Raw genomic sequence first — 18,910 nt, 5'->3', positions numbered from 1 at the left:
GGTTCCCTCCCTTTCGGCGGCGCTCGTGGCGGAGGACTTGCGCGCTCGGGGCCTTTTGTGTTCGGTCTTGCGGTTCTTTTCCCTCCTGGAGCTGTCTTCGGATTGGCTCGTGGAGGATGTGGGGACGCTTGGGTCCGTCCCGGGGTCCGGCACCTTGTCCTCGGCTGCGCGTTCGTCGGCTGCCTTGTTGAAGCTGTTCACGCCGATTTTGCGGGATGCGGTTTCCCTGTTCTATGCTTCCCGTCTCGCGTGTCGGCAGGCGGTGCTGGGTTTCTCCGTGGAATCTGCTTGGGCTCTGGCTCTTAGGCGTTCTTCACCTTTTTGTCCTCTCCTGTTTGGGGAGTCGGCCGTGGCGCAGTTTATTCAGGCTGCGTCGGCGGCTTGTCGTCCGATGTCGGACTTGTTGGTTTTCCGGGGGTCCCGGGGTGGGTCTTCCCGGAAAGGTCGTGCCAGGGCTCGGGGTTCCTCTCGTCGTGGTAGGCCTCTGGTGTCAGGTTTGGGGTTGGCTCCTCCTGCGGACCCTCCCTCGTCTGGTCGGCGCGGTGTTCGCGCTGTGCGGGGTTCTGGGTCTCGTAAGGGTCACCGGCCCTTTCGCGGTTTGCCCCTTTGACGGGGCGATGGGGGGGCGGCTTGCGCTGTTCGCTCGCGCCTGGTCCCACGATTCGTGGGCCTTTCGGGTCGTGTCTCGTGGCCTGCGGTGGCGTTGGGTGGCCCCTCCCCCCTTTGGGGGGTCGGGGCTGGCAGGGCAGGCTTCTTCCCCTGCGCTCTGTCGAGTCGTCTTGGAGTGGGTGCGCTTGGGCGTCGTCGAAACGACGTCGTCCCTCAGATGGGTTTCCCGTCTGTTTCCGGTTCCGAAACGGGACTGCGCGGACCTGCGGTTCATTCTGGACTTGTCCCGTCTGAACCCCTGGGTTCATTGCCCCTCCTTTCGGATGACTACGCTGTCTCAGGTTCGGCTCCTCTTGGAGCCGGGAGCTTGGATGGTGTCCCTGGACCTCCGGGACGCTTATTGGCATGTCCCGATTCATCCGCGGTTCAGGGACTGGCTCGGTTTTGTAGTGGGGCGTCTGAGTTACCGCTTTCGTTGTCTCCCGTTCGGGTTGAACCTGGCACCTCGCGTGTTCACACGCCTTACACGGGTTGTGGTGGCTCGTTTGCGTCTCCTAGGTGTTCGGGTGTTGGCCTACCTCGACGACTGGCTGGTTTGGGCTCCCAGCCAGTCAGCTTGCTTGCTAGCCAGGGATTTGGTTCTTTCCCAGCTTGCCGGGTTCGGGTTCTTGGTGAACTGGAGGAAGTCCCATCTGGTTCCCTCTCAGGTTCGGACTTGGCTGGGTCTCGTGTGGGGGACTCGAACCGCCTCCTTGTCTCTCCCTCCGGAGTCTCTCCTGCGGCTGCGGTCCCGCCTTCGTCTGTTTCTGGAGGGCCCTCGGGTCACCCGGCGGTTGCTCGAGGGGCTGTGCGGCGGCCTGAACTTCGCGATGGTGGTCTACCCGCCGGGTCGGGTTTGGCTTCGACGGCTGTTCTGGTTCCTTCGGGGTTCCCCCTTCCGCCTCTCTCGCGATCGCAGAGTTCGACCCCCGGGGGACTTGCGTCGGTTGCTGCGTCACCGGCTTCCTCTTCGGGTTTTTCGGGGTTCAGTGCCTTGGCGCCTACCCGAGCCCTCGCTCGATGTGTACACGGATGCGTCGTCTCTCGGCTGGGGTTTTGTGACCAGTGCTCACCAGGCCGGCCAGGGGCGTTGGGATCCGTCCTTCCGTCGAGCTCACAGTACGGTGCGGGAGTTCGCGGCAGTGTGGTTTGCTCTGGGGAGGATTCGGGTGGCCCGCAGATCGACGATTCGGCTCCATTCGGACTGCTCTCCGGTGGTTCATTGCCTGAACCGAGGGGGTTCGATGCGGTCCTTGTCTCTTTGGGGTTGGTCGCTTCGGGTGACTCGTCTGCTGAGTTCTCGGGGTTTGGCTCTCCTGGCGGTTCACGTACGGGGCGTGTCCAACGTCTTGGCCGACGCCCTGTCTCGCTTCGTTCTCCTCTCCACGGAGTGGACGGTCGACGACGAGTCCTTCCGTTGGCTTTGCCAGACGTTCGGGCGCCCCGAGGTGGACCTCTTCGCGTCGGCGTGGTCGCGGCGTCTTCCCGTTTATGCGGCGCCCTTCCCCGATTGCGAGGCCGTCGGGGTCGATGCCTTTCGGCTCGACTGGTCGAGGTGGGGGTTCCTGTACCTCTTTCCCCCGGTTCGGCTGTTGCTCCAGGTCCTGACTCGCTTAGAGACTTACCGGGGGAGAGTTGTCCTTCTGGCCCCTTGGTGGCCGGCCCAGCCTTGGTTTCAGGCGCTGGTTGCTCGGTGTCCGAACCCGAGGGTTTTCCCGCGGCTCCGCCTCTTTCAGCAGATCGGGCCGGTACGTCATGTAGCTGGTTCGATCTTCTCCTCGAGTCTTCGCGTATGGTTTTTTTGACTCGAGTCTATCATCATCTCTATGGTGATCAGGTGGCCTCCTTGTTGGTGTCCCACCTGAGGGCTTCTTCTCGGCGGCAGTATGAAGTTTCCTGGCGGTCCTTCCGTTTCTTTTTGCGTCTTCGTCGTGTTAGCTCCTTGTCTGTTCGGGTGGTCTTGTCCTTCCTCTCGTGGTTGTTTCAGGACCGTCATCTTATGCCTAACACTGTCGCTTCGTATCGTGCGGCGCTGGCGGAGCCGCTTCAGCTTGCTTTCGGTATCGATGTTACGTCTGCGCCGTTTCGCAAGCTGTCTCGTGCATTGTTTCACCTCCGGCCTGCTCATGCGTCGCCTGAGCCGTCCTGGTCTTTGGACAGAGTGCTCACTTTCCTTTCATCTCCTCGTTTCGTTGTGGCCCCTTCGGTCCAGGATTGTTTTTCCAAGGCCCTTTTCTTGTTGGCTTTGGCCTCTGGGGGTCGGGTAGGGGAGCTTCATGCTCTCCTCCGGCGCAGGGGTTTCTGCTCTTTTGGTCGTGGTGATAGTTTTGTTCGTTTGCAGCCGTCTCCTTCTTTTCTGGCAAAGAATGAGACTGCTGCGTTCCGGAGGGGTCCATGGGTGGTTGATGCTTGGTTGGTCAGGCCAGGGGTGCATCATGTTTTGTGTCCGGTTGCGGCGCTTCGCCGTTATTTGTGCGCCACAGCTTCTGTGTCCGGGGACGCGCTGTGGGTTGATCCGGTTTCCCTTCTTCCCTGTTCGCGGGTTCGGGTCTTTCAGGTCGTCCGCAGGGTTATTAGGTCCAGCCAGCCTGCGGTCTATCCCCGTGCCCATGACGTTCGTAAGTTCGCGGCTCTTGATGCCGTCTTTGGGAATATGTCTTGGTCTGATATTCGGGCGCGGGGATTTTGGCGGTCGAACAGGGTCCTGGCTGCTCGTTACCTTGTGAATGTCCCTGGGCCTCGTCGGGCCTGTGTTGCTTTGGGTCGGCGGTTGCGGCCAGTTGTCTCGGCTTCGAGTTGAGGGGTGAGCGACGACCGCCTCCCGGGTAAGTCCCTCTTTTTCTGTCTGTGGGTAGTTAGCTCCGGGGAGCCGACGGGGCTTCCCCCAGAAAACCAGCGTTGAATGTAATGAAACGCCATTTTCTGGGTGAGTCCCGGAGGCTCCCCGGCATCCCTCCCTCCCTCCGGTCGGCGGTTTTTCGCGTTTTTGACATCCAGCCTCAAGAACTGAGGTGTGGGTAGCCGGCGCGGGGGGTCTGGGGCTCCCCCTTCCCCCTCCCGGGGAGGGGGGAGCTGTGCAGACAGCGGCGCGGCAGTGTGTGACGTCACACTAGTTTGCTTGTTTTCGGTTGGGGAGTTCTATCCACTAGTTCGGTTTTAGGTAGCAATTTTAACCAGAATAGGGGTTTGTTTTGGGGCGCTTACCTTTCTGGGTGCCTGTTCCGGTCGATGGCAGACATAGAATGCTTCCAACTACACGGGGGCTTCTATAGGCCATTGCTCCCCTTGCCTCTCTGAGGGGGCCCGGTTCTGGCCGTGGTCCCTGGTAGGCCTAAGAACTCCATACACATGACTGATGCCAAAGTCTGACATTAGCATATCAGCCTGGGATAGCTCCGGGGAGCCTCCGGGACTCACCCAGAAAATGGCGTTTCATTACATTCAACGCTGGTTTTTTAGGTCCAGATAGATGCAGTCAACCCAACCATCTCTTTCCTGTAATATCTCTGTTGCTCGATAATAGAAACTGAGTAAATTCGATACACAGGTTCTTCCAGATCGAAAACCATACTGTCTGTCTGATATTATATCATTTCTCTCCAGGTGTTCTACCCATTTAGTTTTCATTATTTTTTCCAATATTTTGACCATTACACTTGTCAATGATACAGGTCTATAATTAAGGGGGTCTTCCCTGCTTCCACTTTTGTAGATTGGAACTATGTTAGCCTTTTTCCACACATCAGCTACAACTCCTGTAAACAGGGATGCCTGAAAAATCAGTTGAAGTGGAATGCTGAGCTCAGGTGCACATTCTCTCAGAACCCATAGGGAAACTGCATCTAGACCAACTGCTTTGTTCTTATTTAGCTCCTTGAGCATTTTTTTTTGTGTCGCATGGTGCGTGTGCACTTGTGTTCATTAGTCTGTCTTTGTTGCTCGTACCCCTCGGTTTGGGTACTAGTCTGGTGGCAAATCTTTGCACCTTCTTCAGTTTTGTTTGTTGGGACAACAACTCTGTGTTGTTGGCGTGACTTGTTGGGACGTAGTCTGCAGCTCTGTGGGTTGGTCGTGTCCCTTTCGTTCCCGATTTGCTGCATGCCTTCTTCGTTCCTCATCTTCCTGCTTCACTCTTGTCCCTAGCCGCTGGTGCTGGGGCTGTTCTTCTGGTCTTTTTCTCCTTTTCTCCCACACACTGTTGTGTGTTTTGTTTGTGCCTTTTGGCCCTCCTGTTGCCAGATTTGGGTTCCTGTTTTCCTGGCTTGCCCTGCCTGTTGGCATTTTCAGGGTCTTGCGGTGTCCCTTCTCTGGCATCTCGTGTTGGACCCGTAGTCTCCGATCTCCTGGTGAACTCGCTCGTGTTAGGGAGTTTTCTGTTCGGCAGACGTTCCATCTCCTTCTATGCCGGCTTGGGTTTCCGGCTCTGCTTGCTCTGTGGTCGCACCTGAGATCTTCCTGCGGCTCCGCCTCTTCCTAGGCTCGAATGAACCTTGATGGAGCTGGTTACGTTCTGCCTCGAGTCTCTCACCTTCGGTTGGTGGGCAGGTGGCTTCGTTGTTGGTGTGTGCTTCTACTTGACAGCAGTATGTTTTTTTTTAGCAGTCCTTCCTTTTTCCTTTTGTCCCTTCTTAGGTGGCTGCGTTTGTTGGCGTTGGCCTGTCATTTCTGGTGGAGGTTCAGGGCTGTCATTTTGCCGCATGCTGTCGCCTCGTTTCGTGCGGCGCTGGCGGAGCTGCTTCAGCTTGCTTTTGGTCTTGGTGTTACATCTGCGCGTTTTTGTAAGCTGTCTCGTGCGTTGTTTCACCTCTGGCCTGCTTATGCCTGGCCTGAGATGTCTTGGTCTTTGGACAGCATGCTCTTTCTTCTTCTCCTCAGTTGGCTGTGGCCCCTTCGGTTCGGGTTTGTTTCTCGGAGCCTCGCTGACCCGACCCCTAGAGGCATTTGCCTCTGGGGGGTCGGTTGGGTGAGCTTCCCGCTCTCCTCTGGCGCAGGGGTTTCTGCTCCTTCGGTCGTGGCGATAGGTTTGATCGGTTTCAACCGTCTCCCTCTTTTCTGGCACAGTATGAGACTGCTGCTTTCCGGAGGGGTCCTTGGTTTGTTGGTGCTTGATTGGCTGTGCCCGGGGTGCATCGTGTTTTGTGTCCAGTTGTGGCCCTCCACTGTTATTTGCGCACCATGGCTTCTGTGTCCGGGACGTGCTTTGGATTGATCCGGTTCCTGGTTGGTACCTGGTTGATACCTGGTTGATGGGGTTCTGGGAGTTCTTCTACTCCCCAAGCCCGGCCCGAGGCCAGGCTTGACTTGTGAGAGTTTGGTCCACTAGGCTGTTGCTTGGAGCGGCCCGCAGGCCCACATACCCACCACAGCTCGGTTGGTCCGGCACTCCTTGGAGGAATAAATCTAGTTTCCTCTTGAAGATGTCCACGGTTGTTCCGTGGACATCAGGTGGAAAACAGGTTCCCTTCTTCCCTGTTCCTGGCTGTGGGTCTCCCAGGTCGTCCGCAGTGTTCTTCAGGCTAGCCAGCCTGTGTTCTATCCCCGTGCCCATGGCGTTCATAGATTCGCTGTTCTTGCTGCCGTCTTGGTGGCATGTCCTGGCTTACATTCGGGCACAGAGCTTTTGGCGGTTGTACAGGGGCTTGGCTGCTCGATATCTCGTGGTCGTTCCCAGGCCCATTGAGGCCTATTTTGCCTTGGGTTGGCGGTTGCGGCCAGTTGTCTCGACTTTGAGTTGGAGAGTTGCGGCGAATAGGGGTTTGTTTTGGGATGTTTACCTTTCTGGGTGCCTGACCCGGTCAATGGCAGACATAGAATGCTTTTAATTTATCACACAGGGGTTTCTATAGGCCATTGCTCCCCTTACCTCTCTGAGGGGGCCAGGTTCTGGCTCGTGGTCCCTGGTAGGCCCATAGAACTCCATACTCATGACTGATGCCAAAGTCTGACATTAGCATATCAGCCTGGATAAGCTCCGGGGAGCCTCCGGGTCTCACCCAGAAAATGGCATTTCATTACATTCATTGACTTTTTGGACATTGTTGAAAGTAACTTATAATAACATTGGACAATGTATTTATATGATATATAACAAAATAGAGCATAGTAACATACTTACTCATTATTATTTGTGTTATTATGTATTGCTCACCAATGCGATAAAGGCACCAGCTGTATATCCACTTTGTGAACACTTCTTACTACTATACTCCTTCGTTGTGCATTGGACAAGTGCTTGCATCTCTTTATTATTACATTATCCATCAGTTCCAGATAATAGAAGCTGTTCTCCTTATCAACAAAACTTATTTTTTTAAATATTCGTCTAAAATCAATTTCTGAAAATATTTTGATGAAAGTTTCACGACACTGAAGCCAGTAAGTTGGAGATATATTTAACATTTTTAAATAATTTTGACATAATTCAAATATTTTTTTAATTATACCCCCTTATGCTGAGGAGTTTAAGGGTTAATGGTGTCCTACCTGCGGACTTCATCTTGGCAGTAGTATGAAGTTGGTGTTCCTTTCGCTGTTTCTTCTCTCTTTGTAGGTTGTCTTCTGTTTCCATTTGAGTTGTTTTGACATTTCTTTCTTGACTTTTTTTAGGACCGTCATATGACGAATATTGTCGTCTTTTATCGTGCGGTGCTGGTGGAGCCACTTCAGCTTGTGTTCAGGGTGGATGTCACTTCTGCCCTGTTCTGTAAAATTTCTCGGGCTTTGTTTCATCTCTGGCCTGCTCATGCACCGCCTGAGCCATCCTGGCCCTTGGACAGGGTGCTCTCTTTTTCTCTCTTCTCAGTTTGTGGTGGCCCCTTCAGTTCAAGGTTGGTTTTCTAAAGCTCTGTTTCTGTTGGCATTGGCCCCTGGGGGTTGGGTTGGTGAGCTTCATGCTCTCCTTTAAGTAGGGGTTTCTACTCTTTCAGTCCTGGTGGTCAGTTTGTGTGGTTGCAGCTATCTCCTTTTCTGGCGAAGAATGAAACTGCCGCCTTCCGGAAGGGTCCTTGGGTTAATGATGCTTGGTTGGTCAGGCCAGAGGGTGCATCGTGTGTTGTGTTCGGTTGCCGGTCTTTGTTGTTATTTGTGCGCCTCGGCTTCTGTAGCTGGGGACGCACTTTGGGTTGACCCAGTTTCCCTCGTTCCCTGTTCCCGAGCTCGGGTCTTCCAGGTCATCTGCAGGGTTATTAAGTCTACCCAGCCTACGGTCTATCCTCGTGCCCATGACGTTTGTAAGTTTGCTGTTTTGGCTGCTGTCTTTGGCAACATGTCTTGGGCTGACATTCGGGTGTGAGGATTTTGGAGGTTCAACAGGGTTCTAGCCATTCGTTATTTCAAAAACATTACTGGTCCTGGCATTCGAGTATGGCTTTGGGTTGCATGTTGCAGCCAGTTGTCTCGACTTCGAGTTGAGGAGTGCGTGGCGGCCACCTCCCAGGTAAATCCCTCTTTTACTTATCTTGGACTATGTAGCTCCAGGGAGCCATAGGGGCGCTCCACGGTCCCTAAACTCGTGGACCTAGGGACCGGGGTTCGATCCCGGCATTGGTGGAAAAGCAAATGGGGAGTTTCCTTCACCCTGATGCGCCTGTTACCTAGCAGTAACACACACAGCAGTGTGTGGAAAAAGGCTAACATAGTTCCAGTCTACAAAAGTGGAAGCAGGGAAGACCCCCTTAATTATAGACTGGTATCATTGACAAGTGTAATAGTCAAAATATTGGAAAAAATAATTAAATCTAAATGGGTAGAACACCTGGAGAGAAATGATATAATATCAGACAGACAGTATGGTTTTCGATCTGGAAGATCCTGTGTATCGAATTTACTCAGTTTCTATGATCGAGCAACAGAGATATTACAGGAAAGAGATGGTTGGGTTGACTGCATCTATATGGACCTAAAAAAGGCTTTCGATAGAGTTCCACATAAGAGGTTGTTCTGGAAACTGGAAAATATTGGAGGAGTGACAGGTACGCTTCTAACATGGATGAAAAATTTTCTGACTGATAAAAAAATGAGGGCTGTGATCAGAGGCAATGTATCGGACTGGAGAAATGTAACAAGTGGAGTACCACAGGGTTCAGTTCTTGCACCAGTGATGTTTATTGTCTACATAAATGATATACCAGTTTTTATACAGAATTATATGAACATGTTTGTTGATGATGCTAAGATAATAGGAAGGATAAGAAGCTTAGATGATTGTTATGCCCTTCAAGAAGACCTGGACAAAATAAGTACATGGAGCGCCACTTGGCAAATGGAATTTAATGTTAATAAATGCCATGTTATGGAATGTGGAATAGGAGAACATAGACCCCACACAACCTATATATTATGTGAGAAATCTTTAAAGAATTCCGATAAAGAAAGAGATCTAGAGGTGGTTCTAGATAGAAAATTATTACCTGAGGACCACATAAAGAATATTGTGCGAGGAGCCTATGCCACGCTTTCTAACTTCAGAATTGCTTTTAAATACATGGATGGCAATATACTAAAGAAATTGTTCACGACTTTTGTTAGGGCAAAGTTAGAATATGCAGCAGTTGTGTGGTGCTCATATCTTAAGAAGCACATCAACAAACTGGAAAAGGTGCAAAGACATGCTACTAAGTGGCTCCCAGAATTGAAGGGCAAGAGCTATGAGGAGAGGTTAGAGGCATTAACCCTTAAAGTGCGCATCACGTCATATGACGTGCTGGACGTTGTTCCAGTCAACTGCGCATCACGTCATATGATGTGTTGGAGTACTACACAAGATTTAAACAGCCCGCAGATACACGGGGTTCACCACACCTTCATCAGGGCTCTTGTAAACAGACGCCATTTTTTAAAAAAATCGTGGGCCAAACTCCCGGGTGTTATTGGCCTCAGTATTGAGTGAGCAACCAAGCCTGACACACGCAGCATGAGCTAACAGCAATGCTGTTCAGCTTGTGACCACAGCATCGCCTAAAAATGCCAAATTATACTTGTTCATGCTATTATGTAGCGATGATATTATTACAGAAGACCCCTGACTGTGCAACCCATCCTCCGAATTGACAGTACGATTTAATACTAAGTGTAATAAGTACACTTTCTTACTGTTATAAACAGTGCATAATTGCACTTAGGGGGCTGTTTTGTTTACCCAACTCCCTCCCCCGATTTAATTCTCCTCGTTTTCTGTTAAGACACTCAGAATTTTAGGACGAAGATTTCATCTTCAATTGGCTATACACAAGTTTTAAATATCAGGAATTTCTTTTTCAGGTTTATTAAACAACATAGATTTTATGCAAAATTTTAAAATATCCTGAGTTAATTTACAATTTATTGATATATTTTAGTTTTGTTTTATTAGTTTTATAAAACTGTAATATCAATATAGCTATAAGTTAAGTACTAATTGTAATTAGGAAGCAATAAAATTATTATCTTCAAAAACTAAGACGGTTAGGTGAGGGTTGTGGTTTTCTATTCAGTTTTTCAGGTAAACTCAAATATTCACAATATATTTGACAGTACGATTTAATACTAAGTGAAAATAAGTACAATTCCTAACTGCTATGAATAGTACATAATTGCACTTAATTGTCTTCTTACATTTACCACCCCATTTTTGGAGGACGGGCTGGACTGTGATAAAACTGACCAGGGTTCTGATAATAGCAGGATTGTGGTGATATTTAGCGCTGTGCGCCATGGAAGGAGGTGTAATGCTGTGGGAGGGAGGGTGGTGGCGATGTCTTTTGACTGTGTGTGGCCACCTTTTATTGACTGCACTCAGCATACCAGCTTAGTGGTTCGCTATGGTGAACACAAATGTAGATACTTATATAACGTGCGCATAGAGGGTATAAACAGCAAGAGAAGGTTTGGAGCCGCCATTTTGGTGAGGGCAGTGGCGTCGTCTGCACGACGCCACCGTGCAGACGACGGTGTTGTTTACTGGTTACCACGATGGTCTTTGGGCACCATACCAGTTTATTTGTACAAGTATGATGAATAAAACAGGTAGATATTTATATATCTTGTGTGTATATAGCGTAATAACACCACACAGTATTGTTGGAGGACAAATATTAGTGCGTCTGACCTTGAGGGCGGCCGCCGATCAGCTGACTGTGTGAGTAGCCACATCTCTGTGCCTTTACTCACCATACAAGCTTAGATGTACAGTTATGGTGAACAAAACATGTAAATACTTATATATAACGTCTGTATATAGTGAATTATAGCAAAAACATTATTGTGGGAGGAGAATGAGGGTGAGTCAGATGACAGGAGGGAGGGCAGGAGTGGCTGGCTGGTACACGGCGGTCACTCCTCATTACTTTTTGACTCATAATAGCTACTTAGTGGTTCGTTATAGTGAACAAAACATGCAAATACTTATATATAACCTGTGCTTATAGTGTAATAACCGACAAAGTATTTGTTCACTGATTGATGAACATAATTGATTCAACAATATGCACACCATATTTTTGAGTACACCAACGATTCACTCATTTTATTATATAAATATATCAAACTACACACTATTGAATAATATTACAGCAAAAAAAGTATGAAAAATCAATCAGAGACATTGAAATAATTCGGTAATTATCTCTTTGTGGCAACTCTGGCCTGACAGCTTGCGAGCAACAGACCGCCTGGGACGCACGCTGAGTCAGCGCCTATAATTTGCCAGACTTCGCTGCCCTATAGCGGGCAATATATGCCACTTACGATTTTTTTATTATTTTTCCCGTGATCAGTGAACACAAATTAACAGGTTAGAAAGAAAAAATAATTTTTTTTTTTTTCAAAATGACATGTGCCTGTGGGGATGACAGGATATTAAACCCCGAGCATGTTAAGGGTTAAATATGCCAAAACTAGAAGACAGAAGAAAAAGAGGTGATATGATCACTACATACAAAATAGTAACAGGAATTGATAAAATCGATAGGGAAGATTTCCTGAGACCTGGAACTTTAAGAACAAGAGGTCATAGATATAAACTAGCTAAACACAGATGCCGAAGAAATATAAGAAAATTCACTTTCGCAAACAGAGTGGTAGACGGTTGGAACAAGTTAGGGGAGGTGGTGGAGGCCAAGACCGTCAGTAGTTTCAAAGCGTTATATGACAAAGAGTGCTGGGAAGACGGGACACCACAAGCGTAGCTCTCATCCTGTAACTTCACTTAGGTAAACACTTAGGTAATCAGTAAATAGGTACCTGGGAGTTAGACAGCTGTCACGGGCAGCTGCCTGGGTGTATGTGTGGAAAAAATAATTAGTAGTTAGTAACAGTTGATTGGCAGTTGAGAGGTGGGCTGAAAGAGCAGAGGCACCCTCCCTCCCTCCAGTTGGGTTTTTTCTGAGGGGAGCCCATACGGCTCCGGCTCCCCGGAGCTATCCGTGGCTGATATGGATACCCTAACTATTTTGCATCATTTGATGTGGGTGGAGTTCTAGGCCTACCAGGGACCATGAGCCAGAACCTGGCCCCCCCTCACAGAGGCATGAGAAGCAATGGCCCATAGAAATGCACATGTGATTTGGAGCATTCTATATCTGCCATCGACCGGGACAGGCACTCAGAAAGGTAAGCGCCACAAAACAGATTCTGGTTAACAACGAAAAACATCAAACGCGAATGGACAGAACTCCCCAAAGGAAAAAACGAGCAAACAAGCATGACATCACACGAGCCGCGCCGCATGTCTGCGCAGCTCCCCCCTCCCCGGGAGGTGGAAGGGGGAGCCCCAGACCTTCGTGCCGGCGATCCTCACCCCATTTCCTCGGGTGATGGGATCGTGCATAGTCTTGTGGCTCCAGCTCCAGTCTTCTCTCAGTGCCGTTACCTGTTTTCAGTGCTGCTCTTATGGTGGTCGTGTGAGCTGGGAGTACTATTCTCAGGTACTCGGGCTGCATGTGCTTAGGGTCACCTTCCCTGAGTGTCCTGTAAGTACCGCCCTTGGGGGCTTGGGGTTCCCTTCCACAAGTCACTTTGGGTCTACCTCTGTTGGTCTTTCGCTGCTTGGTGTTTGGCCGCCCTGAGTGTGTGTGTGTGGGGGGGGGGGGTTTCCACCCCTTGTTGCCTTGGGTAAGTGGTAGTTATTGCACTGAGGGGGCACGGGGTTCTGCGTAGCTAGTTTTCACCTTTAACAGCGGTCGGTTCTGTTCTCTTCGGGTACATTGTCCTCTTGCGAGGTTTTTCTTTTCTTTTTGTTTTTGCCTTTTTTGCCTGGTAGGGGGGTCTGCCTTGTGTTCTCCCTCCCCCTGATCTGAGGATCGTTTTGTGTGGTAGCACCCCCTGCTTCACCCTCGTGAGTGGACATGTTCCATGAGTTCAGCATTTAACAGTTTGCTTGGTAGTTTGGGGCGCCGGTTAGCAGTACCCTGCTTGGGATAACCCTTAGCAGACCCAATCTAGGGTCCATGGAAAACCCCGCAGGGGCACTCGGGTCCACTGGGTGTGACCCCTGCATTTCCCCTCGCATTCTGCAAGTTTGAGGGTTGCTCTGTTCCCTTTTCTCAGGGTGACACTCATTGTTTTTGCCTCCGTCATGCTGCCTGTTGGGTCGGTGACACATTTGACCCTGAGTCCTGCGAGCTTTGTTTGCTTGTTTGTGGCTCCATTCACCCTCTTTGTTGATGACATTCTTCGGGTGCAGGCAGCTCGAGCGTTGTCGCATAGGTTGTTGCAACGTGCTGGTTTGGTTGCTTCCCCGGATGCCCCGAGGCTGCCCCATTTTTGCTTCTCTGGAACTGGTCTCGGGGGTTTTGGTCGCATTGGCCTTGCTTCAGTCCACGCCACCTCGTTCTTCCCCTGCTGTAGTTTGTTCGGGTCCCCCCTTCTCTGCTTCCAACTCCTAGGCGTCTGAGGGCTTCGCGGTCGGGGCAGGGTTTTGAGGTTTGAGACTTGGGCAGTTTTGGGGGGTTGCCCCTTCCGGAGGCATTCGAGTCTGTTCCTCCAGCCGTAGCTCCGGGGTCTGTCCAGTGGGCCCGCTCTCTTCTGCTTTTTTGGCGCCCCGGCTTTTTCTTGTGGCTGGGGCTTTGGAGGACGACTCGCCCCTGGGGCCTGACGTGGGGGTTCCTGGAGTTGGGGAAGGGCTGCCTTGGGGGCCTTGGACCCCACCGGTGTTTTCCGACCTTTTGAGTGGGGCTTACTGTTACTTGGAGTAGGGTTTTTCTTTTCCCCCTCCTCTGCGTACGAGTTGCTTTTGGGCGTCGGCCCCTCCCCGGGTTTGTTCCATGTCTTATTGGGTCCTGCATGACTTTTGGTCACGGATGCTCTAGGGTGCATTGTTGGAACGTCTGTTGCCTTCCGGTGGGGCTTACCTCCAGTCCTTTCTAGGACTCGTTGGTACTCTTCCGTCCAATTTTTTCCTCTTTCGATGCCGTTTCCGATTTTAATTGTCGCTTCTTTCCGTCCTTTGTCTCGCCATTACTGTTAATGGTTCCATATTCCTTGCTGGCACCCTCCCCGGGGTAGAGTGGTGCGGCCTGGACCTCGTGTGTCTTGCGCTTGCACCGTGGGGGCTTGTTTTGTTCTGGTCGGTGTGAGCGCGTGTTGGTGTTCCGCACACTGTCTCCCGGTTTATTCACTGCTCTCGCTTGTCTTATTTGTCCAGTCATCGCCCCCTGGTTCTTGCGGTCGTTCTGGGTTCTGTGTGGGTTCTTCCCATCCAATCCCACTCATATGCATGTCCAACCGACGCTTGAGTCATTCAAGGGGCCCCACCTCATCCAGTTTATGAGGTACAGTGATGGAGGTGAAGGTTATGGCGGTAAATGTTACTGTGTCAGGATGTTATGAGGTGACATTTTGCTGCAGTTTTGTGACTGGGGATGTGTGTTGGGGATTGATTGTGGCATTTTATTTGGCCCTTGTGTGCTTTTTCCTGGGGCCTTCCTTGTATCTGTGTTCTTTGTTATGCGGGGGATCATGACTCCTTTTTTCGTGGTCTTATCTGGGTCCCTCATTCCTTGCTCGTTTTGCAGTGCCTGGCTTAGTGCATCCATGTACATTGGCTTCTCTGTACTCACCTAGTTGTGCTTGCTGGGGTTGAGCTTTGGCTCTTTAGTCTTGCCTCTCCCATGTTACTCACCTGACATCTTCATGGCCTCTGTGCTTACCTAGTTGTCCTTGAATAGTTGTGTTTGCAGAGATTGCGCTCTGGCTTTTTGTTCCCGCCTCTCACCTGTCATTCGACTAGTGCACGGGTTCCTGAGCCTACTGGGGTCTGTTGTGTCTGCACTTGCAGCTGTGTGTGGAGTCAACCTCCACCACTTCCCTTCCTCATGCGTTCCATTTGTCTACTACTCTGACACTGGAATACTTCTTTCTAATGTTTCTATGGCTCCTTTGGGCACTCAATTCCACCTGTGTCTCCTGATGCATGTGCCCCTTGTGTTCAATAGTCTGTCTTTCTCTACCCTTTCATTTCCTCTGTAGGTCTTGAATGTGGTGGTCCTGTCCCCTCTAACTCCTGTGTCTCCCTGTGGCGTGAGGTTTACTTCCCGTAGTCTCTCCTCATTGCTCGTACCCCTCAGTTCGGGTACTAGTCTGGTGACAAATCTTTGCACCTTTTTCAGTTTTACTTGTTGGGACAGGACCTACAACTCTGTTGGTCGTGTCCCTTTCATTCCTGTTTGCTGCATGCCTTCTTCATTCCTCATCTTCCTGCTTCACTCTTGTCCCTAGCTGCTGGTGCTGGGGCTGTTCTTCTGGTCTTTTTCTCATTTTATCCTACTCACTGTTGTGTGTTTTGTTTGTGCCTTTTGGTTCTCCTATTGCCAGGTTTGGGTTCCTGTTTTCATGGCTTGCCCTGCCTGTAGACATTTTCAGGGTCTTGCAGTATTCCTTCTCTAGAGTCTCGCGTCGGACCCGTAGTCTCCGATCTCGTAGCGAGCTCGCTGGCGTCTGTAGGGCCAAACAGTTTCCTGTTTGGCAGACGTTCCATCTCCTTCTTTGCCTTGGGTTTCTGGCTCTGCTTGCTCGGTGGTCGCACCCGAGATCTTCCCGTGGCTCCGCCTCTTCCTAGGGTCGATTGGTCCATGGCGGTGCTGGTTTAGTTCTGCCTCGAGTCTCTCACCTTCGGTTGGTGGTCAGGTGGCTTCGTTGATGGTGTCCCACCTGTGTGCTTTTTCTTGGCGGCAGTGTAGTTTTTTTTGGCGGTCCTTCCTTTTTCCTTCTGTCCCTTCTTAGGTGGCTGCATTTTGTTGGTGTCGGCTTGTCCTTCTCTTGTGGAGGTTCGGGGCTGTCATCTTGCCACATACTGTCGCCTCGTATCGTGCGGCGCTGGTGGAGCCGCTGCAGCTTGTGTTCAGTATTGCTGTAACTTCTGCGTCGTTCAGCAAGCTGTCTCATGCGTTGTTCTCCTCTGGCCTGCTCATGCGCCGTCTGAGCCGTCCTAATCATTGAACCGGGTGCTCTTTTTTCTCTTCTCTTCTCGGTTTGTTGTGGCCCCTTTGGTTCCGATTTATTTCTCGAAGGCTCTTTTCCTGTTGGCATTGGCCTAGGGGTCGGGTCAGGGAGCTTCATGCTCTCCTCCGGCGCAGGGGTTTCTGATCTTTCAGTCATGGCGATCGGTTTGTTCATCTGCAGCCATCTCCTTCTTTTCTGGCAAAGTATATGACTGCTGCTTTTAGGAGGGGTCCTTGGGTTGTTGATGCTTGGTTGGTCAGGCCAGGGGGTGCATCATGTTTTGTGTCTGGTTACGGCCCTTCGCCGTTCTTTGCGCGCCACGGCTTCGATGTCCAGAGATGCGCTTTGGGTTGATCTGGTTTCCCTTCTTCCCTGTTCGTGGTTACGGGTCTCCCAGGTTGTCTGCAGGGTTATTAAGGCTAGCCAGCCTGCAATCTATCCCCGTGCCCATGACGTTCATACGTTCGCTGCACTTGCTGCCGTCTTTGGCAACGTGTCCTGGGCTGACATTCGGGCACAGGGAGTTTGGTGATCGAACAGGGTCCTGGCTGCTCAGTATCTCGTGAACATTCCTGGGCCTATTCGGGCCTGTGTTGCCTTGGGTCGGTGGTTGCAGCCAGTTGTCTTGACTTCGGGTGAGGAGTGAGCAGTGACCGCTTCCCGGGTAAGTTCTTTTCCTCTGTGGGTAGTTAGCTCCGGGGAGCCGAAGAGGCTTCCTCCAAAAAACCAGTGTTGAATGTAATGAAACACCATTTTCTGGGTGAGACCCGGAGGTTCCCTGACATCCCTCCCTCCCTCCGGTCGGCGTTTTTTCACGTTTTCTATGTCCAGCCTCCGAAATGACAGGTGGATAGCCGGCACGGGGGTCTGGGGCTCCCCCTTCCCTTTCCCGGGAAGGGGGGGAAGCTGCGCAGACAGCTGCGCAGTAACGTGTGATGTCATACTCGTTTGCTAATTTCCTTTGGGGGAGTTCTATCCACTTGTTCGGCTTTTGGTAGCAATTTTCACCAGAATAGAGGTTTGTTTTGGGATGTTTACCTTTCTGGATGCCTGACCCAGTCGATGGCAGACATAGAATGCTTTCAACCACATGGGGGTTTTCTGTAGGTTATTGCTCCCCTTGCCTCTCTGAGGAGGGGGGGCCAGGTACTGGCTCGTGGTCCCCAGTAGCCCACAGAACTCTATACACATGACTGATGCCAAAGTCTGACATTAGCATATCAGCCTGGATAAGCTCCGGGTAGCCTCTGGGTCTCACCCAGAAAATGGCGTTTCATTACATTTAATGCTTTTTTTTTTATGCTTAGCTCTGAACTGGGGTTGAGTAGCCATCACAGGGGGTCTGGGGTCTCCCCCCTCACCCTCCTGTGAAGGGGGACGGGCTGCGTGGACAAGCGACTCGGCGGTGGAGTATAACATTAACCCTTAAATTGCGCATCGCATCATATGATGCTTTGGAGTACTACGCACGATTTCACCACACCTTCATCAGGGCTCTTGTAAACAGACACCATTTTTTTTTTAAATCGTGGGCCCAATTCCCGGGTGTTAGGGGCCTCAGTATTGAGTGTGCTATCAAGCCTGACACACGCAGCATGAGCTCACAGCACTGCTGTTCAGCCTGTGACCACAGCATCGCCTAAAAATGCCATAATATACTTGTTCATGCTATTATGTAGCAATGATATTATTACAGAAGACCCCTGACTGTGATAAAACTGACCAGGGGTTCTGATAATAGCAGGAGTGTGGTGATATTTAGCGCTGTGCTCCATGGAGGGAGGAGTAATGCTGTGGGAGGGAGGATGGTGGTGTTGTCTTTTGACTGTGTGTGGCCACCTTTTATTGACTGCACTCACCATACCAGCTTAGTGATTCGCAGTGGTGAACACAAATGTAGATACTTATATGTAACGTGTGTATAGAGGGTATAAAAAGCAAGAGGAGTAGGTTGGGAGCCGCCATTTTGGTGAGGGCGGTGGTGTCGTCTGCACAACTTATCATGTTGTTTACTGGTGACCACGATGGTCTTTGGGCACCATACCAGTTTACTTGTACAAGTATGGTGAATAAAACAGGTAGATATTTATATATTGTGTGTATATAGCATAATAACACCACAAACAGTATTGTTGGAGGAGAAATATTAGTGCGTCTGGCCTTGAGGGCGGCCGCCACCAGCTGACTGTGTGAGTAGCTACGTCTTTGTGCCTCTACTCACCATACAAGCTTAGATGTACAGTTATGGTCAACAAAACATGTAAATACTTAATATATAACGTCTGTATATAAAAGCAAAAACAGTATGGTGGGAGGAGAATGGTGGCAAGTCAGGTGAGGTGAGGAAGGGAGGGATGGCAGCCAGTGGCGGGCTGCAACTACCACTCAGCATACCAACATAATGGTTCGTTGTGATGAACACGAATGTAGATACTTATATATAACATCTGTATATAGTGAATAAAAGCAAAAACAGTATGGTGGGAGGAGAATGTGGGCGAGTGAGGTGTTGAGGGAAGGAGTGAGTGGCTGGCTGGTGTGTGGCGGTCACTCCTCGTTACTTTTTGACTCATAATAGCAACTTAGTGGTTCGTTATGGTGAACAAAACATGCAGATACTTATATATAACCTGTGTATATAGTGTAATAACCAACAAAGTATTTGTTCACTGTTTGATGAACATTATTGAATCAACAATATTTTAAGTACAGTGATGAATCACTCATTTTATTATATTAATATATCACACTACACACTATTGAATAATATTACAGCAAAAAAACTACGAAAAATCAATCAGAGACATTGAAATAATTAGGTAATTATCGCTTTGTGGCAACTCCATCT

At 50.2% G+C, this 18,910-nt stretch overlaps 1 protein-coding gene across 1 annotated transcript in view; it reads left to right on the top strand.

Annotated features, from left to right (window-relative positions):
* LOC138357269 (flap endonuclease 1-like) overlaps nucleotides 1–18,910 on the top strand; it is a 157,867-nt gene that overhangs the window by 108,203 nt on the left and 30,754 nt on the right. The gene's annotated exons all lie outside the window — the stretch shown is intronic.

The sequence above is a fragment of the Procambarus clarkii genome, chromosome 77, assembly GCF_040958095.1.
Source record: "Procambarus clarkii isolate CNS0578487 chromosome 77, FALCON_Pclarkii_2.0, whole genome shotgun sequence".
NCBI lineage: Eukaryota > Metazoa > Arthropoda > Malacostraca > Decapoda > Cambaridae > Procambarus > Procambarus clarkii.
This window is presented reverse-complemented; position numbering and strand designations above follow the sequence as displayed.